Source organism: Phalangium opilio, unplaced genomic scaffold, assembly GCF_054372755.1.
Source record: "Phalangium opilio isolate 3A_F unplaced genomic scaffold, DU_Popi_V2 ptg000054l_1, whole genome shotgun sequence".
Lineage (NCBI taxonomy): Eukaryota > Metazoa > Arthropoda > Arachnida > Opiliones > Phalangiidae > Phalangium > Phalangium opilio.
Genome location: NW_028324173.1, coordinates 5,998,856 through 6,023,765, shown reverse-complemented (window position 1 = coordinate 6,023,765; position 24,910 = coordinate 5,998,856). Strand labels below are relative to the sequence as shown.

Sequence of the window (24,910 nt, the reverse complement as noted above, 5' to 3'; positions counted from 1 at the left end):
GTGTTTCCAAGTACTGACTGCGCTGCTTAACTTCGGTGATCGGAGGAGAACCGTTTTTTTCAGCGTGATATGGCCGTTGCCGAGAGTTCTAGTTAATAATTCGAATTTAAATTAAGTGAGACAAATTGACCTTCATCTTTATAAAACAATAACAAAAAGAAGATATGTTTGCTTTTTTCATATCTATTGGAATTTAAAAGTGGAAAAAAGTGAAAAACCAACGGCACGCAGTGTTCCTAAGTGGTCTCCCTCCCAAGTACTGACTGCGCTCGACGCTGCTTAACTTCGGTGATCGGACGAGAACCGGTGTTTTCAGCGTGATATGGCCGTTGCTGAGAGTGCTAGATAATAATTCGAATTTAAATTAAGTGAGACAAATTGACCATCTTTTTAAAACAATATCAAAAAGAAAATAAGTTTGCTTTTTTCATATCTATTGGAATTTAAAAGAGGAAAAAAAAAGTGAAAAAGCCAACGGCACGCAGTATTCCTAAGTGGTCTCCCTCCCAAGTACTGACTGCGCTCGACGCTGCTCAACTTCGGTGATCGGACGAGAACCGGTGTATTCAGCATGATATGGCCGTTGCCGAGAGTGCTAGTTAATAATTTGAATTCAATTAAACTTCATCTTTATAAAACAATAACAAAAAGAAGATATGTTTGCTTTTTTCATATCTGGTGGAATTTAAAAGACGAAAAAAAAAGTGAAAAAGTCAACGGCACGCAGTGTTCCTAAGTGGTCTCCCTCCCAAGTACTGACTGCGCTCGACGCTGCTTAACTTCGGTGATCGGACGAGAACCGGTGTTTTCAGCGTGATATGGCCGTTGCCGAGAGTGCTAGTTAATAATTCGAATTTAAATTAAGTGAGAAAATTAACCTTCATCTTTTTAAAACAATAACAAAAAGAAAATTATGTTTGGTTTTTTCATATCTGGTGGAATTTAAAAGAGGAAACAAAAAGGAAAAAGCCAACGGCACGCAGTGTTCCCTAGTACTGACTGCGCTCGACGCTGCTTAACTTCGGTGATCGGAGGAGAACCGTTTTTTTCAGCGTGATATGGCCGTTGCCGAGAGTTCTAGTTAATAATTCGAATTTAAATTAAGTGAGACAAATTAACCTTCATCTTTTCAAACAATAACAAAAAGAAAATATGTTTGCTTTTTTCATATCTATTGGAATTTAAAAGTGGAAAAAAGTGAAAAACCAACGGCACGCAGTGTTCCTAAGTGGTCTCCCTCCCAAGTACTGACTGCGCTCGACGCTGCTTAACTTCGGTGATCGGGCGAGAACCGATGTTTTCAGCGTCATATGGCCGTTGCCGAAAGTGCTATTTAATAATTTGAATTTAATTAACTTTCATCTTTATAAAACAATATCAAAAAGAAGATATGTTTGGTTTTTTCATATCTGGTGGAATTTAAAAGAGGAAACAAAAAGGAAAAAGCCAACGGCACGCAGTGTTCCTAAGTACTGACTGCGCTCGACGCTGCTTAAATTCGGTGATCGGACGAGAACCGGTGTTTTCAGCGTGATATGGCCGTTGCCGAGAGTGCTAGATAATAATTCGAATTTAAATTATCTGAGACAAATTGACCTTCATCTTTTTAAAACAATAACAAAAAGAAAATATGTTTGCTTTTTTTCATATCTATAGGAATTTAAAAGAGGAAAAAAAAGTGAAAAAGCCAACGGCACGCAGTGTTCCTAAGTGGTCTCCCTCCCAAGTACTGACTGCGCTCGACGCTGCTTAACTTCGGTGATCGGACGAGATCCGGTGTTTTCAGCGTGATATGGCCGTTGCCGAGAGTGCTAGATAATAATTCGAATTTAAATTAAGTGAGACAAATTAACCTTCATCTTTTTAAAACAATAACAAAAAGAAAATATGTTTGCTTTTTTCATATCTATTGGAATTTAAAAAAGGAAAAAAAAGTGAAAAAGCCAACGGCACGCAGTGTTCCTAAGTGGTCTCCCTCCGAAGTACTGACTGCGCTCGACGCTTCTTAACTTCGGTGATAGGACGAGAACCGGTGTTTTCAGAGTGATATGGCCGTTGCCGAGAGTGCTAGATAATAATTCGAATTTAAATTAAGTGAGACAAATTAACCATCATCTTTTTAAAAGAATAACAAAAAGAAAATATTTTTGCTTTTTTAATAATAATAATAATAATAATAGTGTTTATTACGTGCAAATAAACGGTACATGTATATGACCTACAAGTATTTACACGGGGATGAGGTAATAAGTTAGGGGTGAAGGGTATATTTTAGAATAATTATTTAGAAATAATGTAAGAATATGTCATAGGATAAAATATAAACATAAGATAAAAATATAAACATACGATAAAAATAAGTTAAAAATATAAGTCGGAATATGAAAATACATAAGAATAAATGTCGCGAGGTAAAAACAGAAGTCCTAAGATAAAAATTAGAGTTATAGGGTTATATACAAATATCTTTCAGGGAGGGTTTTGCTTTGTCAAAAATGTCTATATGAGATCCATAAATATTATAGTTTTTCATCATTCTGCTCATTGGCTCTAGTGAAGTTATGTTGGGTTTCAATAATCTGTCGCTTCTGTGGCGAGTTTTCAGGTTGGGAGCATGGAACTTGATTTGTTCTAACAACATGGAGCAGTCTATAAAATTTCCATTTAGCTTTTGCAGGAATATGATGTCTAATTTAATTAGGGTTTTACTGATGGTATCTAGTTTTAATTTACTTTGGGTTGTCTTATGTGTATCTTTCGGCAAAAAGTAGTATTTTTAGTAATTCAGGAATTTATTCTGTACCCGTTCTAGTTTGGATAGTTGATATTCACTGCAGCCGCTATAAACCAGGCCTCCAAATATTAATTTTGGTTTGACCAGAGTTAGATAAAGTTTTACAAAGCAAGTTGGTGAATTTATATCTTTTGCAATTTTGAGACTTAGGCCTAGCTTTTGATAACAATCAGCTAAGGTATGTTTAACATGTGCGATAAAATTTAGTTTTTCATCAAATATGACTCCTAAGTCTCTTATGGTTTGGACTCTGATAAGGGTTTCTCCATTTAGTTTATAATTATATGCAATTTTAGATTTTTTTCTAGTAAATGACATTATAAAGGTTTTATCATTATTTATGGGAATATTGTTTTGGGTGCACCAGTTGTTAAGATTAATGAGATCGGCTTCAAGTTTTTCGCAGTCTGAGTCCGTCGATACAGAGTTCCCAAGTTTAGTATCATCGGCAAATTGGAGGATTTTAGAGTGGTTAATAAACGAGGGTGCGTCAGCTGTATAAATATTAAATAATAGCGGGCCAAGGGATGACCCTTGTGGAACGCCACAAGTTACATTGTACGTGACATTTGTTTTTTCCCCATTAATTTTGAGGGTATTTTTACGGTTACTTAAGTAGTTTTTAGTCCACTCAAGCAGTTTACCCGATAATCTATAGTGTTGTAGTTTTTGGATAAGTATCTTGTGGGATACCCGATCGAACGCTTTAGATAGGTCGACATATATAATGTCAACCTGTCCTCTATTTTCCGCAATGGGTGCAATGTATTGCAGTGTGCTTATAAGATTTGTCTCAACGGATCTTCCTTTTACAAAACCGTGTTGGCTTTCCGGAAGATTTACTTTAAACCATGAATATAGTTTAGCACTCATAATCATATCAAAAAGCATGCTTAAGCTGTTCAGTAGAGAAATTGATCGATAATTGGAAGGATCTCCTTGATGCCCTTTTTTAAATATTGGTGTTACCAGTGCCTCCTTCCACGCTGAAGGGAAGAGACCTTGCTCCAAAGAGAGATTATATACTCTGGCAAGTATTGGGGAGAGAAGATCGCTACAGCCTTTAATAATTATATTGGGAATTCCATCAACACCAGAGGACAACTTGGGTTTTAGTTTCTTGATTGTACTTCTAATCTCATCTTCTGTTATTTTGGTGTTGAAAAATTCCCGTTGAATGCATTTTGGAGAGAATTCGAGGTCGTTTGAAGTGTCATTTGCGATATTGGAGAAAATTTCTCGAAACTCAGTGGCTATTTCAAGGTTATTTATTAGGAGTTTGTCTCCTTTCTTCAGAGTGATATTTTTTTTCTGCTCTTTCGATTTTTTATTTACATAGGTCCAGAATGTTTTTGGGTCCTTTTTTATACTACTGCATATTATTGAGGAATAATCTAGCTTATCGCGTTTTAATAAATCTTTTACGGTTTGCCTGGTATCTTTGTATTTCTGTAGATCATTTTCATACCTATTGGAATTTAAAAGAGGAAAAAAAAATTAAAAAGCCAACGGCACGCAGTGTTCCTAAGTGGTCTCCCTCCCAAGTACTGACTGCGCTCGACGCTGCTCAGCTTCGGTGATCGGACGAGAACCGATGTATTCAGCATGATATGGCCGTTGCCGAGAATGCTAGTTAATAATTTGAATTCAATTAAACTTCATCTTTATAAAACAATAACAAAAAGAAGATATGTTTGCTTTTTTCATATCTGGTGGAATTTAAAAGAGGAAACAAAAAGGAAAAAGCCAACGGCACGCAGTGTTCCTAAGTGGTCTCCCTCCCAAGTACTGACTGCGCTCGACGCTGCTTAACTTCGGTGATCGGACGAGAACCGATGTATTCAGCATGATATGGCCGTTGCCGAGAGTGCTAGTTAATAATTTGAATTCAATTAAACTTCATCTTTATAAAACAATAACAAAAAGAAGATATGTTTGCTTTTTTCATATCTGGTGGAATTTAAAAGAGGAAAAAAAAATTAAAAAGCCAACGGCACGCAGTGTTCCTAAGTGGTCTCCCTCCCAAGTACTGACTGCGCTCGACGCTGCTCAACTTCGGTGATCGGACGAGAACCGATGTATTCAGCATGATATGGCCGTTGCCGAGAATGCTAGTTAATAATTTGAATTCAATTAAACTTCATCTTTATAAAACAATAACAAAAAGAAGATATGTTTGCTTTTTTCATATCTGGTGGAATTTAAAAGAGGAAAAAAGTGAAAAACCAACGGCACGCAGTGTTCCTAAGTGGTCTCCCTCCCAAGTACTGACTGCGCTCGACGCTGCTTAACTTCGGTGATCGGACGAGAACCGATGTTTTCAGCGTGATATGGCCGTTGCCGAAAGTGCTATTTAATAATTTGAATTTAATTAACTTTCATCTTTATAAAACAATATCAAAAAGAAGATATGTTTGGTTTTTTCATATCTGGTGGAATTTAAAAGAGGAAACAAAAAGGAAAAAGCCAACGGCACGCAGTGTTCCTAAGTACTGACTGCGCTCGACGCTGCTTAAATTCGGTGATCGGACGAGAACCGGTGTTTTCAGCGTGATATGGCCGTTGCCGAGAGTGCTAGATAATAATTCGAATTTAAATTATCTGAGACAAATTGACCTTCATCTTTTTAAAACAATAACAAAAAGAAAATATGTTTGCTTTTTTTCATATCTATAGGAATTTAAAAGAGGAAAAAAAGTGAAAAAGCCAACGGCACGCAGTGTTCCTAAGTGGTCTCCCTCCCAAGTACTGACTGCGCTCGACGCTGCTTAACTTCGGTGATCGGACGAGAACCGGTGTTTTCAGCGTGATATGGCCGTTGCCGAGAGTGCTAGATAATAATTCGAATTTAAATTAAGTGAGACAAATTAACCTTCATCTTTTTAAAACAATAACAAAAAGAAAATATGTTTGCTTTTTTCATATCTATTGGAATTTAAACAAGGAAAAAAAAGTGAAAAAGCCAACGGCACGCAGTGTTCCTAAGTGGTCTCCCTCCCAAGTACTGACTGCGCTCGACGCTTCTTAACTTCGGTGATCGGACGAGAACCGCTGTTTTCAGAGTGATATGGCCGTTGCCGAGAGTGCTAGATAATAATTCGAATTTAAATTAAGTGAGACAAATTAACCATCATCTTTTTAAAAGAATAACAAAAAGAAAATATTTTTGCTTTTTTAATAATAATAATAATAATAATAGTGTTTATTACGTGCAAATAAACGGTACATGTATATGACCTACAAGTATTTACACGGGGATGAGGTAATAAGTTAGGGGTGAAGGGTATATTTTAGAATAATTATTTAGAAATAATGTAAGAATATGTCATAGGATAAAATATAAACATAAGATAAAAATATAAACATACGATAAAAATAAGTTAAAAATATAAGTCGGAATATGAAAATACATAAGAATAAATGTCGCGAGGTAAAAACAGAAGTCCTAAGATAAAAATTAGAGTTATAGGGTTATATACAAATATCTTTCAGGGAGGGTTTTGCTTTGTCAAAAATGTCTATATGAGATCCATAAATATTATAGTTTTTCATCATTCTGCTCATTGGCTCTAGTGAAGTTATGTTGGGTTTCAATAATCTGTCGCTTCTGTGGCGAGTTTTCAGGTTGGGAGCATGGAACTTGATTTGTTCTAACAACATGGAGCAGTCTATAAAATTTCCATTTAGCTTTTGCAGGAATATGATGTCTAATTTAATTAGGGTTTTACTGATGGTATCTAGTTTTAATTTACTTTGGGTTGTCTTATGTGTATCTTTCGGCAAAAAGTAGTATTTGTAGTAATTCAGGAATTTATTCTGTACCCGTTCTAGTTTGGATAGTTGATATTCACTGCAGCCGCTATAAACCAGGCCTCCAAATATTAATTTTGGTTTGACCAGAGTTAGATAAAGTTTTACAAAGCAAGTTGGTGAATTTATATCTTTTGCAATTTTGAGACTTAGGCCTAGCTTTTGATAACAATCAGCTAAGGTATGTTTAACATGTGCGATAAAATTTAGTTTTTCATCAAATATGACTCCTAAGTCTCTTATGGTTTGGACTCTGATAAGGGTTTCTCCATTTAGTTTATAATTATATGCAATTTTAGATTTTTTTCTAGTAAATGACATTATAAAGGTTTTATCATTATTTATGGGAATATTGTTTTGGGTGCACCAGTTGTTAAGATTAATGAGATCGGCTTCAAGTTTTTCGCAGTCTGAGTCCGTCGATACAGAGTTCCCAAGTTTAGTATCATCGGCAAATTGGAGGATTTTAGAGTGGTTAATAAACGAGGGTGCGTCAGCTGTATAAATATTAAATAATAGCGGGCCAAGGGATGACCCTTGTGGAACGCCACAAGTTACATTGTACGTGACATTTGTTTTTTCCCCATTAATTTTGAGGGTATTTTTACGGTTACTTAAGTAGTTTTTAGTCCACTCAAGCAGTTTACCCGATAATCCATAGTGTTGTAGTTTTTGGATAAGTATCTTGTGGGATACCCGATCGAACGCTTTAGATAGGTAGACATATATAATGTCAACCTGTCCTCTATTTTCCGCAATGGGTGCAATGTATTGCAGTGTGCTTATAAGACTTGTCTCAACGGATCTTCCTTTTACAAAACCGTGTTGGCTTTCCGGAAGATTTACTTTAAACCATGAATATAGTTTAGCACTCATAATCATATCAAAAAGCATGCTTAAGCTGTTCAGTAGAGAAATTGATCGATAATTGGAAGGATCTCCTTGATGCCCTTTTTTAAATATTGGTGTTACCAGTGCCTCCTTCCACGCTGAAGGGAAGAGACCTTGCTCCAAAGAGAGATTATATACTCTGGCAAGTATTGGGGAGAGAAGATCGCTACAGCCTTTAATAATTATATTGGGAATTCCATCAACACCAGAGGACAACTTGGGTTTTAGTTTCTTGATTGTACTTCTAATCTCATCTTCTGTTATTTTGGTGTTGAAAAATTCCCGTTGAATGCATTTTGGAGAGAATTCGAGGTCGTTTGAAGTGTCATTTGCGATATTGGAGAAAATTTCTCGAAACTCAGTGGCTATTTCAAGGTTATTTATTAGGAGTTTGTCTCCTTTCTTCAGAGTGATATTTTTTTTCTGCTCTTTCGATTTTTTATTTACATAGGTCCAGAATGTTTTTGGGTTCTTTTTTATACTACTGCATATTATTGAGGAATAATCTAGCTTATCGCGTTTTAATAAATCTTTTACGGTTTGCCTGGTATCTTTGTATTTCTGTAGATCATTTTCATACCTATTGGAATTTAAAAGAGGAAAAAAAAATTAAAAAGCCAACGGCACGCAGTGTTCCTAAGTGGTCTCCCTCCCAAGTACTGACTGCGCTCGACGCTGCTCAACTTCGGTGATCGGACGAGAACCGATGTATTCAGCATGATATGGCCGTTGCCGAGAATGCTAGTTAATAATTTGAATTCAATTAAACTTCATCTTTATAAAACAATAACAAAAAGAAGATATGTTTGCTTTTTTCATATCTGGTGGAATTTAAAAGAGGAAACAAAAAGGAAAAAGCCAACGGCACGCATTGTTCTTAAGTGGTCTCCCTCCCAAGTACTGACTGCGCTCGACGCTGCTTAACTTCGGTGATCGGACGAGAACCGGTGTATTCAGCATGATATGGCCGTTGCCGAGAGTGCTAGTTAATAATTCGAATTTAATTAACGTTCATTTTTATAAAACAATAACAAAAAGAAGATATGTTTGCTTTTTTCATATCTGGTGGAATTTAAAAGAGGAAACAAAAAGGAAAAAGCCAACGGCACGCAGTGTTCCCAGGTACTGACTGCGCTCGACGCTGCTTAACTTCGGTGATCGGAGGAGAACCGTTTTTTTCAGCGTGATATTACCGTTGCCGAGAGAGCTAGATAATAATTCGAATTTAAATTAAGTGAGACAAATTGACCTTCATCTTTTTAAAACAATAACAAAAAGAAAATATTTTTGCTTTTTTCATACCTATTGGAATTTAAAAGAGGAAAAAAATAATTAAAAAGCCAACGGCACGCAGTGTTCCCAAGTACTGACTGCGCTCGACGCTGCTTAAATTCGGTGATCTGACGAGAACCGGTGTTTTCAGCGTGATATGGCCGTTGCCGAGAGTGCTAGATAATAATTCGAATTTAAATTAAGTGAGACAAATTGACCTTCATCTTTTTAAAACAATAACAAAAAGAAAATATTTTTGCTTTTTTCATACCTATTGGAATTTAAAAGAGGAAAAAAAAATTAAAAAGCCAACGGCACGCAGTGTTCCTAAGTGGTCTCCCTCCCAAGTACTGACTGCGCTCGACGCTGCTCAACTTCGGTGATCGGACGAGAACCGATGTATTCAGCATGATATGGCCGTTGCCGAGAATGCTAGTTAATAATTTGAATTCAATTAAACTTCATCTTTATAAAACAATAACAAAAAGAAGATATGTTTGCTTTTTTCATATCTGGTGGAATTTAAAAGAGGAAACAAAAAGGAAAAAGCCAACGGCACGCAGTGTTCCTAAGTGGTCTCCCTCCCAAGTACTGACTGCGCTCGACGCTGCTTAACTTCGGTGATCGGACGAGAACCGATGTATTCAGCATGATATGGCCGTTGCCGAGAGTGCTAGTTAATAATTTGAATTCAATTAAACTTCATCTTCATAAAACAATAACAAAAAGAAGGTATGTTTGCTTTTTTCATATCTGGTGGAATTTAAAAGAGGAAACAAAAAGGAAAAAGCCAACGGCACGCAGTGTTCCTAAGTGGTCTCCCTCCCAAGTACTGACTGCGCTCGACGCTGCTTAACTTCGGTGATCGGACGAGAACCGGTGTATTCAGCATGATATGGCCGTTGCCGAGAGTGCTAGTTAATAATTTGAATTCAATTAAACTTCATCTTTATAAAACAATAACAAAAATAAGATATGTTTGCTTTTTTCATATCTGGTGGGATTTAAAAGAGGAAAAAAAAGTGAAAAAGCCAACGGCACGCAGTGTTCCTAAGTGGTCTCCCTCCCAAGTACTGACTGCGCTCGACGCTTCTTAACTTCGGTGATCGGACGAGAACCGGTGTATTCAGCATGATATGGCCGTTGCCGAGAGTGCTAGTTAATAATTCGAATTTAATTAACTTTCATCTTTATAAAACTATAACAAAAAGAAGATATGTTTGCTTTTTTCATATCTGGTGGAATTTAAAAGAGGAAACAAAAAGGAAAAAGCCAACGGCACGCAGTGTTCCCAGGTACTGACTGCGCTCGACGCTGCTTAACTTCGGTGATCGGAGGAGAACCGTTTTTTTCAGCGTGATATGGCCGTTGGCGAGAGTGCTAGATAATAATTCGAATTTATATTACGTGAGACAAATTAACCTTCATCTTTTTAAAACAATAACAAAAAGAAAACGTGTTTGCTTTTTTCTTATCTATTAAAATTTAAAAGAGGAAAAAAAAGTGAAAAAGCCAACGGCACGCAGTGTTCCTAAGTGGTCTCCCTCCCAAGTAGTGACTGCGCTCGACGCTTCTTAACTTCGGTTATCGGACGAGAACCGGAGAATTCAGCGTGATATGGCCGTTGCCGAGAGTGCTAGTTAATAATTTGAATTTAATTAACTTTCATCTTTATAAAACAATAACAAAATGAAAATAAGTTTGCTTTTTTCATATCTATTGGAATTAAAAACAGGAAAAAAAAGTGAAAAAGCCAACGGAACGCAGTGTTCCTAAGTGGTCTCCCTCCCTAGTACTGACTGCGCTCGACGCTGCTTAACTTCGGTGATCGGACGAGAACCGGTGTTTTCAGCGTGTTATGGCCGTTGCCGAGAGTGCTATTTAATAATTCGAATTTAAATTAAGTGAGACAAATTAACCTTCATCTTTTTAAAACAATAACAAAAAGAAAATATGTTTGCTTTTTTCATATCTATTGGAATTTAAAAGAGGAAAAAAAAGTGAAAAAGCCAACGGCACGCAGTGTTCCTAAGTGGTCTCCCTCCCAAGTACTGACTGCGCTCGACGCTGCTTAACTTCGGTGATCGGACGAGAACCGGTGTTTTCAGCGTGATATGGCCGTTGCCGAGAGTGCTATTTAATAATTCGAATTTAAATTAAGTGAGACAAATTAACCTTCATCTTTTTAAAACAGTAACAAAAAGAAAATATGTTGGCTTTTTTCATATCTATAGGAATTATATAAAAAAGACTTGGTTTGCCCAAGCCTTAAAAACAAAACGATAAGAGTTTTTCAGTTGTCTGAAGCGAGGATATTATTTTTTTTTCAATTGAATTTTAAAGACAATCCGTATTTTACTACTCTTTAGAATTTAATTCAATCACCTGATTTTACTGCTAATGGATTAGTTTCCTATAAATTAATTGATATAAAAAATTACTTATCTCAGATTTTTCAAGAACAATTCCATTTTCCTGAAACATTTTATCTTGAAATATTTTCTTTTCAATGGAGAACGTACTTTAATTTTCAAATAATACTCTCATTAATAATGTATTATATGCGGTCTTTACGAATACAAAAGGGGGCTGTTATCACTTTTCTTTTATTTGATAAAGGGGTTCGTTTCTTCTTCAAGCACAGTCACAATTATTGAACTGTGTATATCAGTACTTGTTGGGAAGATTTTAGAAATGTTGGTTGAGTTGCTATTTAGTTGACAACATTATGAAAACTTGATGTGTTTATAACCTTTTGAAAGGAAAATTCTCGGAAATTAAAAAAGAAAGAGTCAATTTGATTAAATTTACACGATATCCCTCAAAATAATAAATGCTTGATAAAATGATTCAGGAAAATGGAATTGTTGTTGAAAAATCTGAGATAAGTAATTTTTTATTTCAATTAATTTATAGGAAACAAATCCATTAGCAGTAAAATCAGGTGATTGAATTAAATTCTAAAGAGTAGTAAAATACGGATTGTCTTTAAAATTCAATTGAAAAAAAATAATATCCTCGCTTCAGACAACTGAAAAACTCTTATCGTTTTGTTTTTAAGGCTTGGGCAAACCAAGTCTTTTTTATATAATATCTGTTCCTTCAGCCTTAATTTGTATTAATCTATTATAAAAATAGTAATATGCTTGTCAAACTTCATTAATTCGATGTTCCAGTAAGATGTTCGTGAGCATATTGGCTCCCTCCAAGTGCCTCTCATTATTTTATGGGAAAGATTAAAATTTTAAATTATTTGGCAGGGGAGTGGTAAATTATTTCCCAATTGGTAGGCAGGTTGTCAATTAATTCACCATAGATAGGCGGGTGGTAACTTATTTTATATAAAAAGGCGGTTGGTGACTCAATTAAGTTTAGTTGACCTTTTTGTATAGATTTAAAAAAAGGTTATATCTAAACCACGCGCACATTTCATTGAAAGTTTGTTATTTAAGAATTTTCCCTTATATATACTAAGATTCTTCATCAAAACTAGACAACGAGCTTTCCAAGACTCGAACCTGCAATGCTTTGCCTCGAATGCAAACGCGTTATCCATTACGCCACAAGCCCGTACTTCGTAACAAAAAAATTATCCAAACATTGTATTTATAGGATTATTTCATTTATGTTGAATAGAAGATCTGTAAAAGTAAACACCGAGCTTGCCAGGACTCGAACCTGCAATCTCCTGCTCCATGGGCAGACGCGTTATCCTATGCGCCACAAACCCGATGAAGGCTGAACGAAATGCTATGAAAACAGTGTAATATATGTCACGGTTTTACCATGATTTATAAATTAATTAAAATAAAATACTTAGAATTAATTGTTCTTAATCAAACTTCAGACGTTCAACATTCAATAGTTGCTTGATAATTCAAAAGTGTTCCGAACCTTAACTTCGCAGTAGTTTCTGAGTTATTCGATGGAGTGGACCACCAAAAATCCCATGCTTTTTCAATGGGACGCTAAGCCTAAAATCTGTGAATTATTTCTTTAACATTACGGGAGGGTGTGGGTTCTTATCTAGAAGGGCCTACCGGCCCTCTAGAATTTAAAAGGGGAAAAAAAGTGAAAAGGCCAACGGCACGCAGTGTTCCTAAGTGGTCTCCCTCCCAAGTACTGACTGCGCTCGACGCTGCTTAACTTCGGTGATCGGACGAGAACCGGTGTTTTCAGCGTGATATTGCCGTTGCCGAGAATGCTATTCAATAATTCGAACTTAATTAACCTTCATCTTTATAAATCAATAAGAAAAAGAAGATATGTTTGCTTTTTTCATATGTCATGGAATTTAAAAGAGGAAATAAAAGTGAAAAAGCCAACGGCACGCAAAGTTTCCAAGTACTGACTGCGCTCGACGCTGCTTAACTTCGGTGATCGGACGAGAACCGGTGTTTTCAGCGTGATATGGCCGTTGCCGAGAGTGCTAGATAATAATTCGAATTTTAATTAAGTGAGACAAATTAACCATCATCTTTTTAAAACAATAACAAAAAGAAAATATGTTTGCTTTTTTCATATCTATTGGAATTTAAAAGAGGAAAAAAAAGTGAAAAAGCCAACGGCACGCAGTGTTCCTAAGTGGTCTCCCTCCCAAGTACTGACTGCGCTCGACGCTGCATAACTTCGGTGCTCGGACGAGAACCGGTGTTTTCAGCGTGGTATGGCCTTTGCCGAGAGTGCTATTTAATAATTCGAATTTAAATTAAGTGAGACAAATTAACCTTCATCTTTTTAAAACAATAACAAAAAGAAAATATGTTGGCTTTTTTCATATCTATTGGAATTTAAAAGAGGAAAAAAAAGTGAAAAAGCCGACGGCACGCAGTGTTCCTAAGTGGTCTCCCTCCCAAGTACTGACTGCGCTCGACGCTGCTTAACTTCGGTGATCCGACGAGAACCGGTTTTTTCAGCGTGATATGGCCGTTGCCGAGAGTGCTATTTAATAATTCGAATTTAAATTAAGTGAGACAAATTAACCATCTTTTTAAAACAATAACAAAAAGAAAATATGTTGGCTTTTTTCATATCTATTGGAATTTAAAAGAGGAAAAAAAGTGAAAAAGCCAACGGCACGCAGTGTTCCTAAGTGGTCTCCCTCCCAAGTACTTACTGCGCTCGACGCTGCTTAACTTCGGTGATCCGACGAGAACCGGTGTTTTCAGCGTGATATGGCCGTTGCCGAGAGTGCTAGATAATAATTTGAATTTAAATTAAGTGAGACAAATTGACCTTCATCTTTTTAAAATAATAACAAAAAGAAAATATGTTTGCTTTTTTCATATCTATAGGAATTTAAAAGAGGAAAAAAAAGTGAAAAAGCCAACGGCACGCAGTGTTCCTAAGTGGTCTCCCTCCCAAGTACTGACTGTGCTCGACGCTTCTTAACTTCGGTGATCGGACGAGAACCGGTGTTTTCAGCGTGATATGGCCGTTGCCGAGAGTGCTAGATAATAATTCGAATTTAAATTAAGTGAGACAAATTAACCATCATCTTTTTAAAACAATAACAAATAGAAAATATGTTTGCTTTTTTCATATCTATTGGAATTTAAAAGAGGAAAAAAAGTGAAAAAGCCAACGGCACGCAGTGTTCCTAAGTGGTCTCCCTCCCAAGTACTGACTGCGCTCGACGCTGCTTAACTTCGGTGATCGGACGAGAACCGGTGTTTTCAGCGTGATATGGCCGTTGCCGAGAGTGCTGGATAATAATTCGAATTTAAATTAAGTGAGACAAATTAACCATCATCTTTTTAAAACAATAACAAAAAGAAAATATGTTTGCTTTTTTCATATCTATTGGAATTTTAAAGAGGAAAAAAAAGTGAAAAAGCCAACGGCACGCAGTGTTCCTAAGTGGTCTCCCTCCCAAGTACTGACTGCGCTCGACGCTGCTTAACTTCGGTGATCCGACGAGAACCGGTGTTTTCAGCGTGATATGGCCGTTGCCGAGAGTGCTAGATAATAATTCGAATTTAAATTAATTGAGACAAATTAACCTTCATCTTTTTAAAACAATAACAAAAAGAAAATATGTTTGCTTTTTTCATATCTATAGGAATTTAAAAGAGGAAAAAAAAGTGAAAAAGCCAACGGCACGCAGTGTTCCTAAGTGGTCTCCCTCCCAAGTACTGACTGCGCTCGACGCTGCTTAACTTCGTTGATCCGACGAGAACCGGTGTTTTCAGCGTGATATGGCCGTTGCCGAGAGTGCTAGATAATAATTCGAATTTAAATTAATTGAGACAAATTAACCTTCATCTTTTTAAAACAATAACAAAAAGAAAATATGTTTGCTTTTTTCATATCTATAGGAATTTAAAAGAGGAAAAAAAAGTGAAAAAGCCAACTGCACGCAGTGTTCCTAAGTGGTCTCCCTCCCAAGTACTGACTGCGCTCGACGCTGCTTAACTTCGGTAATCGGACGAGAACCGGTGTTTTCAGCGTGATATGGCCGTTGCCGAGAGTGCTAGATAATAATTCGAATTTAAATTAAGTGAGACAAATTAACCTTCATCTTTTTAAAACAATAACAAAAAGAAAATATGTTGGCTTTTTTCATATCTATAGGAATTTAAAAGAGGAAAAAAAAAGTGAAAAAGCCAACTGCACGCAGTGTTCCTAAGTGGTCTCCCTCCCAAGTACTGACTGCGCTCGACGCTGCTTAACTTCGGTGATCCGACGAGAACCGGTGTTTTCAGCGTGATATGGCCGTTGCCGAGAGTGCTAGATAATAATTCGAATTTAAATTAATTGAGACAAATTAACCTTCATCTTTTTAAAACAATAACAAAAAGAAAATATGTTTGCTTTTTTCATATCTATAGGAATTTAAAAGAGGAAAAAAAAGTGAAAAAGCCAACGGCACGCAGTGTTCCTAAGTGGTCTCCCTCCCAAGTACTGACTGCGCTCGACGCTGCTTAACTTCGGTGATCGGACGAGAACCGGTGTTTTCAGCGTGATATGGCCGTTGCCGAGAGTGCTATTTAATAATTCGAATTTAAATTAAGTGAGACAAATTAACCTTCATCTTTTTAAAACAATAACAAAAAGAAAATATGTTGGCTTTTTTCATATCTATTGGAATTTAAAAGAGGAATAAAAAGTGAAAAAGCCAACGGCACGCAGTGTTCCTAAGTGGTCTCCCTCCCAAGTACTGACTGCGCTTGACGCTGCTTAACTTCGGTGATCCGACGAGAACCGGTGTTTTCAGCGTGATATGGCCGTTGCCGAGAGTGCTAGATAATAATTCGCATTTAAATTAAGTGAGACAAATTGAACTTCATCTTTTTAATACAATAACAAAAAGAAAATATGTTTGCTTTTTTCATATCTATAGGAATTTAAAAGAGGAAAAAAATAGTGAAAAAGCCAACGGCACGCAGTGTTCCTAAGTGGTCTCCCTCCCAAGTACTGATTGCGCTCGACGCTGCATAACTTCGGTGATCGGACGAGAACCGGTGTTTTCAGCGTGATATGGCTGTTGCCGAGAGTGCTATTTAATAATTCGAATTTAATTAACCTTCATCTTTATAAATCAATAAGAAAAAGAAGATTTGTTTGCTTTTTTCATATCTCATGGAATTTAAAAGAGGAAATAAAAGTGAAAAAGCCAACGGCACGCAAAGTTTACAAGTACTGACTGCGCTCGACGCTGCTTAACTTCGGTGATCGGACGAGAACCGGTGTTATCAGCGTGATATGGCCGTTGCCGAGAGTGCTATTTAATAATTCGAATTTAAATTAAGTGAGACAAATTAACCTTCATCTTTTTAAAACAATAACAAAAAGAAAATATGTTGGCTTTTTTCATATCTATTGGAATTTAAAAGAGGAAAAAAAAGTGAAAAAGCCAACGGAACGCAGTGTTCCTAAGTGGTCTCCCTCCCAAGTACTGACTGCGCTCGACGCTGCATAACTTCGGTGATCGGACGAGAACCGGTGTTTTCAGCGTTATATGGCTGTTGCCGAGAGTGCTATTTAATAATTCGAATTTAATTAACCTTCATCTTTATAAATCAATAAGAAAAAAAAGATTTGTTTGCTTTTTTCATATCTCATGGAATTTAAAAGAGGAAATAAAAGTGAAAAAGCCAACGGCACGCAAAGTTTACAAGTACTGACTGCGCTCGACGCTGCTTAACTTCGGTGATCGGACGAGAACCGGTGTTTTCAGCGTGATATGGCCGTTGCCGAGAGTGCTATTTAATAATTCGAATTTAAATTAAGTGAGACAAATTAACCTTCATCTTTTTAAAACAATAACAAAAAGAAAATATGTTGGCTTTTTTCATATCTATTGGAATTTAAAAGAGGAAAAAAAAGTGAAAAAGCCAACTGCACGCAGTGTTCCTAAGTGGTCTCCCTCCCAAGTACTGACTGCGCTCGACGCTGCTTAACTTCGGTGATCGGACGAGAACCGGTGTTTTCAGCGTGATATGGCCCTTGCCGAGAGTACTAGATAATAATTCGAATTTAAATTAAGTGAGACAAATTAACCATCATCTTTTTAAAACAATAACAAAAAGAAAATATGTTTGCTTTTTTCATATCTATTGGAATTTAAAAGAGGAAAAAAAGTGAAAAAGCCAACGGCACGCAGTGTTCCTAAGTGGTCTCCCTCCCAAGTACTGACTGCGCTCGACGCTGCTTAACTTCGGTGATCCGACGAGAACCGGTGTTTTCAGCGTGATATGGCCGTTGCCGAGAGTGCTATTTAATAATTCGAATTTAAATTAAGTGAGACAAATTAACCTTCATCTTTTTAAAACAATAACAAAAAGAAAATATGTTGGCTTTTTTCATATCTATTGGAATTTAAAAGAGGAAAAAAAAGTGAAAAAGCCAACTGCACGCAGTGTTCCTAAGTGGTCTCCCTCCCAAGTACTGACTGCGCTCGACGCTGCTTAACTTCGGTGATCGGACGAGAACCGGTGTTTTCAGCGTGATATGGCCGTTGCCGAGAGTGCTAGATAATAATTCGAATTTAAATTAAGTGAGACAAATTAACCATCATCTTTTTAAAACAATAACAAAAAGAAAATATGTTTGCTTTTTTCATATCTATTGGAATTTAAAAGAGGAAAAAAAAGTGAAAAAGCCAACGGCACGCAGTGTTCCTAAGTGGTCTCCCTCCCAAGTACTGACTGCGCTCGACGATGCTTAACTTCGGTGATCGGGCGAGAACCGGTGTTTTCAGCGTGATATGGCCGTTGCCGAGAGTGCTATTTAATAATTCGAATTTAAATTAAGTGAGACAAATTAACCTTCATCTTTTTAAAACAATAACAAAAAGAAAATATGTTGGCTTTTTTCATATCTATTGGAATTTAAAAGAGGAATAAAAAGTGAAAAAGCCAACGGCACGCAGTGTTCCTAAGTGGTCTCCCTCCCAAGTACTGACTGCGCTTGACGCTGCTTAACTTCGGTGATCCGACGAGAACCGGTGTTTTCAGCGTGATATGGCCGTTGCCGAGAGTGCTAGATAATAATTCGAATTTAAATTAAGTGAGACAAATTGACCTTCATCTTTTTAAAACAATAACAAAAAGAAAATATGTTTGCTTTTTTCATATCTATAGGAATTTAAAAGAGGAAAAAAAAGTGAACAAGCCACAGGCACGCAGTGTTCCTAAGTGGTCTCCCTCCCAAGTACTGACTGCGCTCGACGCTGCTTAACTTCGGTGATCGGACGAGAACCGGTGTTTTCAGCGTGATATAGCCGTTGCCGAGAGTGCTATTTAATAATTCGAATTTAATTAACCTTCATCTTTATAAATCAATAAGAAAAAGAAGATTTGTTTGCTTTTTTCATATCTCATGGAATTTAAAAGAGGAAATAAAAGTGAAAAAGCCAACGGCACGCAAAGTTTACAAGTACTGACTGCGCTCGACGCTGCTTAACTTCGGTGATCGGACGAGAACCGGTGTTTTCAGCGTGATATGGCCGTTGCCGAGAGTGCTATTTAATAATTCGAATTTAAATTAAGTGAGACAAATTAACCTTCATCTTTTTTAAACAATAACAAAAAGAAAATATGTTGGCTTTTTTCATATCTATTGGAATTTAAAAGAGGAATAAAAAGTGAAAAAGCCATCGGCACGCAGTGTTCCTAAGTGGTCTCCCTCCCAAGTACTGACTGCGCTTGACGCTGCTTAACTTCGGTGATCCGACGAGAACCGGTGTTTTCAGCGTGATATGGCCGTTTTCGGTACACTTTTTAATGCATTTTTTTCTGGACAAATATTTGACCGAATTCAAATTAATTACCTATAAAATACTCATTAAAAGTGATTTCATTTCGATTGATCAATAAATAAAAATGAACCTCGATTTTGAATAACATTTTCAAAATCGATGTTTCTCGGCCAGAGAAAAACATTTTGAGAATTTTTTCACTATTTTAAAATATAACCATTGAAACCATTATTTTTGTACTTTTTGCTTTAATTGAAGCAAATATAACGATATTCATCCAAAAAACTGTTAAAATTCAATTTCCAATAAGAAATAGTTGTCACGGATTTTGTATCTTGAAGAAAAAAAACATGCGATTTTTTCGGTAAACTTTTTAATGAATTTTTTTCTGGACAAATTTTTGACCGAATTCAGCTTATTTACCTATAAGATACTAATTAAAAGTGATTTCATATCGATTGATCAATAAATAAAAATGTACATTTATTTTTAATAACATTTTCAAAATCGACGTTTCTCGGCCAGAGAAGCACATTTTGAGAATTTTTTCACTATTTTAAAATATAACCACTGAAACCACTATTTTTGTTCTTTTTGCTTTAATTCAAGCAAATATAACGATATTCATTCAAAAAACTGTTCAAATTCAATTTTCAATAAGAAATCGTTGTCACGGATTTTGCATCTTGAAGAAAAAAAACATGCGATTTTTTCAGTAAACTTTTTAATGCATTTTTTTCTGGACAAATATTTGACCGAATTCAAATTAATTACCTATAAAATCTCACTAAAAGTGATTTCATTTCGATTGATCAATAAATAAAAATGAACCTCGATTTTTAATAATATTTTGAAAATCGACGTTTCTCGGCCAGAGAAAAACATTTTGAGAATTTTTTCACTATTTTAAAATATAACCATTGAAACCACTATTTTTGTACTTTTTGCTTTAATTCAATTAAATATAACGATATTCATTCAAAAAATTGTTCAAATTCAATTTTCAATAAGAAATCGTTGTCACGGATTTTGTATCTTGAAGAAAAAACATGCGATTTTTTCGGTACACTTTTGAATGCATTTTTTTCTGGACAAATTTTTGACCGAATTCAGCTTTATTACCTATAAAATACTCATTAAAAGTGATTTCATCTCAATTGATCAATAAATAAAAATGAACCTTGATTTTTAATAAGCATGGGCGAATACCAGTTTTTGACTGTCGAGACGAATATCGAATAGTGAAAAATTTTCTTATCGAATACCGAGACGAATAGTTGATTGGGAACCGAATATCGAATAATTAGGCTTAACTTAAAATTGCCCTTATCGAATAGTTATCGAATAGTCAGAAAGGGAAGGATTAATTAAAATCAATTTAAATTATATTTAGAATTTAGATGCGCTATAGAGTAGTAGCACTTCAGGCCTATTTTCCCATAGAAACTTATACATTAAAAAGTGTAACTGCCATTACTTTTTTAAAACATTTTTAGGGTTAATATTTTGGTTTTCTCGAATATTTAACGAATAGTTAATCGAATATTTAACGAATAGGTAGTCGAATATTTAACGAATAGTAGGCCCGAATAGTAAAATTCACTATTCGATATTCGTTCGAATACCCGAAATGGGGCTTATCGAATATCGAGACGGTTATTCGTCTCGATATTCGATCGAGTTATTCGTGTTACTCGAGTATTCGCCCATGCTTAATTTTTAATAACATTTTCAAAATCGACGTTTCTCGGCCAGAGAAAAACATTTTGAGAATTTTTTCACTATTTTAAAATATAACCATTGAAACCATTATGTTTGTACTTTTTGCTTTAATTCAAGCAAATATAACGATATTCATCCAAAAAACTGCTAAAATTCAATTTCCAATAAGAAATCGTTGTCACGGATTTTGCATCTTGAAGAAAAAAAACATGCGATTTTTTCGGTACACTTTTTAATGAATTTTTTTCTGGTAAAATATTTGACCGAATTCAAATTAATTACCTATAAAATACTCATTAAAAGTGATTTCATCTCGATAGATCAATAAATAAAATTGAACCTCGATTTTTAATAACATTATCAAAATCGACGTTTCTCGGCCAGAGAAAAACATTTTGAGAATTTTTTCACTATTTTAAAATATAACCATTGAAACCATTATTTTTGTACTTTTTGCTTTAATTCAAGCAAATATAACGATATTCATCCAAAAAACTGCTAAAATTCAATTTCCAATAAGAAATCGTTGTCACGGATTTTGTATCTTGAAGAAAAAAAACATGCGATTTTTTCGGTACACTTTTGAATGCATTTTTTTCTGGACAAATTTTTACCGAATTCAGCTTTATTACCTATAAAATACTCATTAAAAGTGATTTCATCTCGATTGATCAATAAATAAAATTGAACCTCGAATTTTAATTACATTTTGAAAATCGACGTTTCTCGGCCAGAGAAGCACATTTTGAGAATTTTTTCACTATTTTCAAATATAACCACTAAAACCATTTTTTTTGTACTTTTTGCTTTAATTCAAGCAAATATAACGATATACATCCAAAAAACTGTTAAAATTCAATTTCCAATAAGAAATCGTTGTCACGGATTTTGTATCTTGAAGAAAAAAATATGCGATTTTTTCGGTACACTTTTGAATGCATTTTTTTCTGGACGAATTTTTGACCGAATTCAGCTTATTTACCTATATAATACTCATTAAAAGTGATTTCATATCGATTGATCAATAAATAAAAATGTACCTTTATTTTTAATAACATTTTCAAAATCGACGTTTCTCGGCCAGAGAAGCACATTTTGAGAATTTTTTCACTATTTTAAAATATAACCACTGAAACCACTATTTTTGTTCTTTTTGCTTTAATTCAAGCAAATATAACGATATTCATTCAAAAAACTGTTCAAATTCAATTTTCAATAAGAAATCGTTGTCACGGATTTTGTATCTTGAAGAAAAAAAACATGCGATTTTTTCGGTACACTTTTGAATGCATTTTTTTCTGGACAAATTTTTGACCAGATCAAATTAATTACCTATAAAATACTCATTAAAAGTGATTTCATCTCGATAGATCAATAAATAAAATTGAACCTCGATTTTTAATAACATTTTCAAAATCGACGTTTCTCGGCCAGAGAAAAACATTTTGAGAATTTTTTCACTATTTTAAAATATAACCATTGAAACCATTATTTTTGTACTTTTTGCTTTAATTCAAGCAAATATAACGATATTCATCCAAAAAACTGCTAAAATTCAATTTCCAATAAGAAATCGTTGTCACGGATTTTGTATCTTGAAGAAAAAAAACATGCGATTTTTTCGGTACACTTTTGAATGCATATTTTTCTGGACAAATTTTTACCGAATTCAGCTTTATTACCTATAAAATACTCATTAAAAGTGATTTCATCTCGATTGATCAATAAATAAAATTGAGCCTTGATTTTTAATTACATTTTCAAAATCGACGTTTCTCGGCCAGAGAAGCACATTTTGAGAATTTTTTCACTATTTTAAAATATAACCATTGAAACCATTATTTTTGTACTTTTTGCTTTAATTCAAGCAAATATAACGATATTCATCCAAAAAACTGTTAAAATTCAATTTCCATTAAGAAATCGTTGTCACGGATTTTGTATCTTGAAGAAAAAAAACATGCGATTTTTTCGGTACACTTTTTAATGAATTTTTTTTCTGGACAAATTTTTGACCGAATTCAGCTTATTTACCTATAAAATACTCATTAAAAGTGATTTCATATCGATTGATCAATAGATAAAAATGTACCTTTATTTTTAATAACATTTTCAAAATCGACTTTTCTCTGCCAGAGAAGCACATTTTGAGAATTTTTTCACTATTTTCAAATATAACCACTGAAACCACTATTTTTGTACTTTTTGCTTTAATTCAAGCAAATGTAACAATATTCATTCAAAAAACTGTTCAAATTCATTTTTCAATAAGAAATCGTTGTCACGGATTTTGTATCTTGAAGAAAAAAAACATGCGATTTTTTCGGTACACTTTTTAATGCATTTTTTTCTGGACAAATGTTTGACCGAATTCAAATAAATTACCTATAAAATACTCATTAAAAGTGATTTCATTTCGATTGATCAATAAATAAAAATGAACCTCGATTTTTAATAACATTTTCAAAATCGACGTTTCTCGGCCAGAGAAAAACCTTTTGAGAATTTTTTCTTTATTTTAAAATATAACCATTGAAACCATTATTTTTGTAATTTTTGCTTTAATTCAAGCAAATACAACGATATTCATACAAAAAACTGTTAAAATTCAATTTCCAATAAGAAATCGTTGTCACGGATTTTGTATCTTGAAGAAAAAAAGCATGCGATTTTTTCGGTACACTTTTGAATGAATTTTTTTCTGGACAAATTTTTGACCGAATTCAGCTTATTTACCTATAAAATACTCATTAAAAGTGATTTCATATCGATTGATCAATAAATAAAAATGTACCTTTATTTTTAATAACATTTTCAAAATCGACGTTTCTCGGCCAGAGAAGCACATTTTGAGAATTTTTTCACTATTTTAAAATATAACCACTGAAACCACTATTTTTGTTCTTTTTGCTTTAATTCAAGCAAATATAACGATATTCATTCAAAAAACTGTTCAAATTCAATTTTCAATAAGAAATCGTTGTCACGGATTTTGCATCTTGAAGAAAAAAAACATGCGATTTTTTCAGTAAACTTTTTAATGCATTTTTTTCTGGACAAATATTTGACCGAATTCAAATTAATTACCTATAAAATACTCACTAAAAGTGATTTCAATTCGATTGATCAATAAATAAAAATGAACCTCGATTTTTAATAATATTTTGAAAATCGACGTTTCTCGGCCAGAGAAAAACATTTTGAGAATTTTTTCACTATTTTAAAATATAACCATTGAAACCACTATTTTTGTACTTTTTGCTTTAATTCAATTAAATATAACGATATTCATTCAAAAAATTGTTCAAATTCAATTTTCAATAAGAAATCGTTGTCACGGATTTTGTATCTTGAAGAAAAAAAACATGCGATTTTTTCGGTACACTTTTGAATGAATTTTTTTCTGGACAAATTTTTGACCGAATTCAGCTTATTTACCTATAAAATACTCATTAAAAGTGATTTCATATCGATTGATCAATAAATAAAAATGTACCTTTATTTTTAATAACATTTTCAAAATCGACGTTTCTCGGCCAGAGAAGCACATTTTGAGAATTTTTTCACTATTTTAAAATATAACCACTGAAACCACTATTTTTGTTCTTTTTGCTTTAATTCAAGCAAATATAACGATATTCATTCAAAAAACTGTTCAAATTCAATTTTCAATAAGAAATCGTTGTCACGGATTTTGCATCTTGAAGAAAAAAAACATGCGATTTTTTCAGTAAACTTTTTAATGCATTTTTTTCTGGACAAATATTTGACCGAATTCAAATTAATTACCTATAAAATACTCACTAAAAGTGATTTCAATTCGATTGATCAATAAATAAAAATGAACCTCGATTTTTAATAATATTTTGAAAATCGACGTTTCTCGGCCAGAGAAAAACATTTTGAGAATTTTTTCACTATTTTAAAATATAACCATTGAAACCACTATTTTTGTACTTTTTGCTTTAATTCAATTAAATATAACGATATTCATTCAAAAAATTGTTCAAATTCAATTTTCAATAAGAAATCGTTGTCACGGATTTTGTATCTTGAAGAAAAAAAACATGCGATTTTTTCGGTACACTTTTGAATGCATTTTTTTCTGGACAAACTTTTGACCGAATTCAGCTTTATTACCTATAAAATACTCATTAAAAGTGATTTCATCTCGATTGATCAATAAATAAAATTGAACCTCGATTTTTAATAACATTTTC

General features: G+C 34.3%; 13 non-coding genes and 38 pseudogenes across 13 annotated transcripts; all 51 read right to left on the bottom strand.

Annotated features, from left to right (window-relative positions):
* Positions 1-215: 215 nt before the first annotated feature.
* Positions 216-334, bottom strand: LOC149672076 (5S ribosomal RNA). Its single transcript, XR_016367429.1, has one exon. It is a non-coding gene; the product is annotated as a 5S ribosomal RNA (ribosomal RNA).
* Positions 335-469: 135 nt separating this feature from the next.
* LOC149672075 (5S ribosomal RNA) lies at positions 470-588 on the bottom strand (annotated as a pseudogene).
* A 123-nt stretch (positions 589-711) lies between these two features.
* On the bottom strand, positions 712-830 carry LOC149672074 (5S ribosomal RNA). Its single transcript, XR_016367463.1, has one exon. It is a non-coding gene; the product is annotated as a 5S ribosomal RNA (ribosomal RNA).
* Positions 831-967: 137 nt separating this feature from the next.
* Positions 968-1,070, bottom strand: LOC149672073 (5S ribosomal RNA; annotated as a pseudogene).
* Positions 1,071-1,203: 133 nt separating this feature from the next.
* On the bottom strand, positions 1,204-1,322 carry LOC149672072 (5S ribosomal RNA; annotated as a pseudogene).
* Positions 1,323-1,444: 122 nt separating this feature from the next.
* Positions 1,445-1,547, bottom strand: LOC149672071 (5S ribosomal RNA; annotated as a pseudogene).
* Positions 1,548-1,685: 138 nt separating this feature from the next.
* Positions 1,686-1,804, bottom strand: LOC149672070 (5S ribosomal RNA). Its single transcript, XR_016367751.1, has one exon. It is a non-coding gene; the product is annotated as a 5S ribosomal RNA (ribosomal RNA).
* A 137-nt stretch (positions 1,805-1,941) lies between these two features.
* Positions 1,942-2,060, bottom strand: LOC149672069 (5S ribosomal RNA; annotated as a pseudogene).
* Positions 2,061-4,297: 2,237 nt separating this feature from the next.
* Positions 4,298-4,416, bottom strand: LOC149672068 (5S ribosomal RNA; annotated as a pseudogene).
* A 122-nt stretch (positions 4,417-4,538) lies between these two features.
* On the bottom strand, positions 4,539-4,657 carry LOC149672067 (5S ribosomal RNA; annotated as a pseudogene).
* Positions 4,658-4,779: 122 nt separating this feature from the next.
* Positions 4,780-4,898, bottom strand: LOC149672066 (5S ribosomal RNA; annotated as a pseudogene).
* Positions 4,899-5,017: 119 nt separating this feature from the next.
* Positions 5,018-5,136, bottom strand: LOC149672065 (5S ribosomal RNA). Its single transcript, XR_016367260.1, has one exon. It is a non-coding gene; the product is annotated as a 5S ribosomal RNA (ribosomal RNA).
* Positions 5,137-5,258: 122 nt separating this feature from the next.
* Positions 5,259-5,361, bottom strand: LOC149672064 (5S ribosomal RNA; annotated as a pseudogene).
* A 137-nt stretch (positions 5,362-5,498) lies between these two features.
* Positions 5,499-5,617, bottom strand: LOC149672063 (5S ribosomal RNA). Its single transcript, XR_016367419.1, has one exon. It is a non-coding gene; the product is annotated as a 5S ribosomal RNA (ribosomal RNA).
* Positions 5,618-5,754: 137 nt separating this feature from the next.
* Positions 5,755-5,873, bottom strand: LOC149672062 (5S ribosomal RNA; annotated as a pseudogene).
* Positions 5,874-8,110: 2,237 nt separating this feature from the next.
* LOC149672061 (5S ribosomal RNA) lies at positions 8,111-8,229 on the bottom strand (annotated as a pseudogene).
* A 122-nt stretch (positions 8,230-8,351) lies between these two features.
* Positions 8,352-8,470, bottom strand: LOC149672060 (5S ribosomal RNA; annotated as a pseudogene).
* Positions 8,471-8,833: 363 nt separating this feature from the next.
* LOC149672059 (5S ribosomal RNA) lies at positions 8,834-8,936 on the bottom strand (annotated as a pseudogene).
* A 137-nt stretch (positions 8,937-9,073) lies between these two features.
* LOC149672058 (5S ribosomal RNA) lies at positions 9,074-9,192 on the bottom strand (annotated as a pseudogene).
* Positions 9,193-9,314: 122 nt separating this feature from the next.
* On the bottom strand, positions 9,315-9,433 carry LOC149672057 (5S ribosomal RNA; annotated as a pseudogene).
* Positions 9,434-9,555: 122 nt separating this feature from the next.
* On the bottom strand, positions 9,556-9,674 carry LOC149672056 (5S ribosomal RNA). Its single transcript, XR_016367599.1, has one exon. It is a non-coding gene; the product is annotated as a 5S ribosomal RNA (ribosomal RNA).
* A 122-nt stretch (positions 9,675-9,796) lies between these two features.
* Positions 9,797-9,915, bottom strand: LOC149672055 (5S ribosomal RNA; annotated as a pseudogene).
* Positions 9,916-10,037: 122 nt separating this feature from the next.
* On the bottom strand, positions 10,038-10,140 carry LOC149672054 (5S ribosomal RNA; annotated as a pseudogene).
* Positions 10,141-10,277: 137 nt separating this feature from the next.
* On the bottom strand, positions 10,278-10,396 carry LOC149672053 (5S ribosomal RNA; annotated as a pseudogene).
* A 122-nt stretch (positions 10,397-10,518) lies between these two features.
* LOC149672052 (5S ribosomal RNA) lies at positions 10,519-10,637 on the bottom strand (annotated as a pseudogene).
* A 137-nt stretch (positions 10,638-10,774) lies between these two features.
* LOC149672051 (5S ribosomal RNA) lies at positions 10,775-10,893 on the bottom strand. Its single transcript, XR_016367418.1, has one exon. It is a non-coding gene; the product is annotated as a 5S ribosomal RNA (ribosomal RNA).
* A 1,952-nt stretch (positions 10,894-12,845) lies between these two features.
* Positions 12,846-12,964, bottom strand: LOC149672050 (5S ribosomal RNA). The gene has a single exon (XR_016367551.1). It is a non-coding gene; the product is annotated as a 5S ribosomal RNA (ribosomal RNA).
* Positions 12,965-13,086: 122 nt separating this feature from the next.
* Positions 13,087-13,189, bottom strand: LOC149672049 (5S ribosomal RNA; annotated as a pseudogene).
* Positions 13,190-13,326: 137 nt separating this feature from the next.
* On the bottom strand, positions 13,327-13,445 carry LOC149672048 (5S ribosomal RNA; annotated as a pseudogene).
* A 137-nt stretch (positions 13,446-13,582) lies between these two features.
* LOC149672047 (5S ribosomal RNA) lies at positions 13,583-13,701 on the bottom strand (annotated as a pseudogene).
* A 133-nt stretch (positions 13,702-13,834) lies between these two features.
* LOC149672046 (5S ribosomal RNA) lies at positions 13,835-13,953 on the bottom strand. The gene has a single exon (XR_016367594.1). It is a non-coding gene; the product is annotated as a 5S ribosomal RNA (ribosomal RNA).
* Positions 13,954-14,090: 137 nt separating this feature from the next.
* Positions 14,091-14,209, bottom strand: LOC149672045 (5S ribosomal RNA; annotated as a pseudogene).
* Positions 14,210-14,345: 136 nt separating this feature from the next.
* LOC149672044 (5S ribosomal RNA) lies at positions 14,346-14,464 on the bottom strand. The gene has a single exon (XR_016367417.1). It is a non-coding gene; the product is annotated as a 5S ribosomal RNA (ribosomal RNA).
* A 137-nt stretch (positions 14,465-14,601) lies between these two features.
* On the bottom strand, positions 14,602-14,720 carry LOC149672043 (5S ribosomal RNA). The gene has a single exon (XR_016367675.1). It is a non-coding gene; the product is annotated as a 5S ribosomal RNA (ribosomal RNA).
* A 137-nt stretch (positions 14,721-14,857) lies between these two features.
* On the bottom strand, positions 14,858-14,976 carry LOC149672042 (5S ribosomal RNA; annotated as a pseudogene).
* Positions 14,977-15,113: 137 nt separating this feature from the next.
* On the bottom strand, positions 15,114-15,232 carry LOC149672041 (5S ribosomal RNA; annotated as a pseudogene).
* Positions 15,233-15,370: 138 nt separating this feature from the next.
* Positions 15,371-15,489, bottom strand: LOC149672040 (5S ribosomal RNA; annotated as a pseudogene).
* A 137-nt stretch (positions 15,490-15,626) lies between these two features.
* On the bottom strand, positions 15,627-15,745 carry LOC149672039 (5S ribosomal RNA). The gene has a single exon (XR_016367415.1). It is a non-coding gene; the product is annotated as a 5S ribosomal RNA (ribosomal RNA).
* A 137-nt stretch (positions 15,746-15,882) lies between these two features.
* LOC149672038 (5S ribosomal RNA) lies at positions 15,883-16,001 on the bottom strand (annotated as a pseudogene).
* A 138-nt stretch (positions 16,002-16,139) lies between these two features.
* Positions 16,140-16,258, bottom strand: LOC149672037 (5S ribosomal RNA; annotated as a pseudogene).
* A 122-nt stretch (positions 16,259-16,380) lies between these two features.
* On the bottom strand, positions 16,381-16,483 carry LOC149672036 (5S ribosomal RNA; annotated as a pseudogene).
* A 137-nt stretch (positions 16,484-16,620) lies between these two features.
* On the bottom strand, positions 16,621-16,739 carry LOC149672035 (5S ribosomal RNA; annotated as a pseudogene).
* A 122-nt stretch (positions 16,740-16,861) lies between these two features.
* Positions 16,862-16,964, bottom strand: LOC149672034 (5S ribosomal RNA; annotated as a pseudogene).
* A 137-nt stretch (positions 16,965-17,101) lies between these two features.
* Positions 17,102-17,220, bottom strand: LOC149672033 (5S ribosomal RNA; annotated as a pseudogene).
* A 136-nt stretch (positions 17,221-17,356) lies between these two features.
* LOC149672032 (5S ribosomal RNA) lies at positions 17,357-17,475 on the bottom strand. Its single transcript, XR_016367674.1, has one exon. It is a non-coding gene; the product is annotated as a 5S ribosomal RNA (ribosomal RNA).
* Positions 17,476-17,612: 137 nt separating this feature from the next.
* On the bottom strand, positions 17,613-17,731 carry LOC149672031 (5S ribosomal RNA; annotated as a pseudogene).
* A 137-nt stretch (positions 17,732-17,868) lies between these two features.
* Positions 17,869-17,987, bottom strand: LOC149672030 (5S ribosomal RNA; annotated as a pseudogene).
* Positions 17,988-18,124: 137 nt separating this feature from the next.
* On the bottom strand, positions 18,125-18,243 carry LOC149672029 (5S ribosomal RNA; annotated as a pseudogene).
* A 136-nt stretch (positions 18,244-18,379) lies between these two features.
* Positions 18,380-18,499, bottom strand: LOC149672028 (5S ribosomal RNA; annotated as a pseudogene).
* A 122-nt stretch (positions 18,500-18,621) lies between these two features.
* LOC149672027 (5S ribosomal RNA) lies at positions 18,622-18,724 on the bottom strand (annotated as a pseudogene).
* A 137-nt stretch (positions 18,725-18,861) lies between these two features.
* Positions 18,862-18,980, bottom strand: LOC149672026 (5S ribosomal RNA; annotated as a pseudogene).
* Between the last annotated feature and the right edge of the window lie 5,930 nt (positions 18,981-24,910).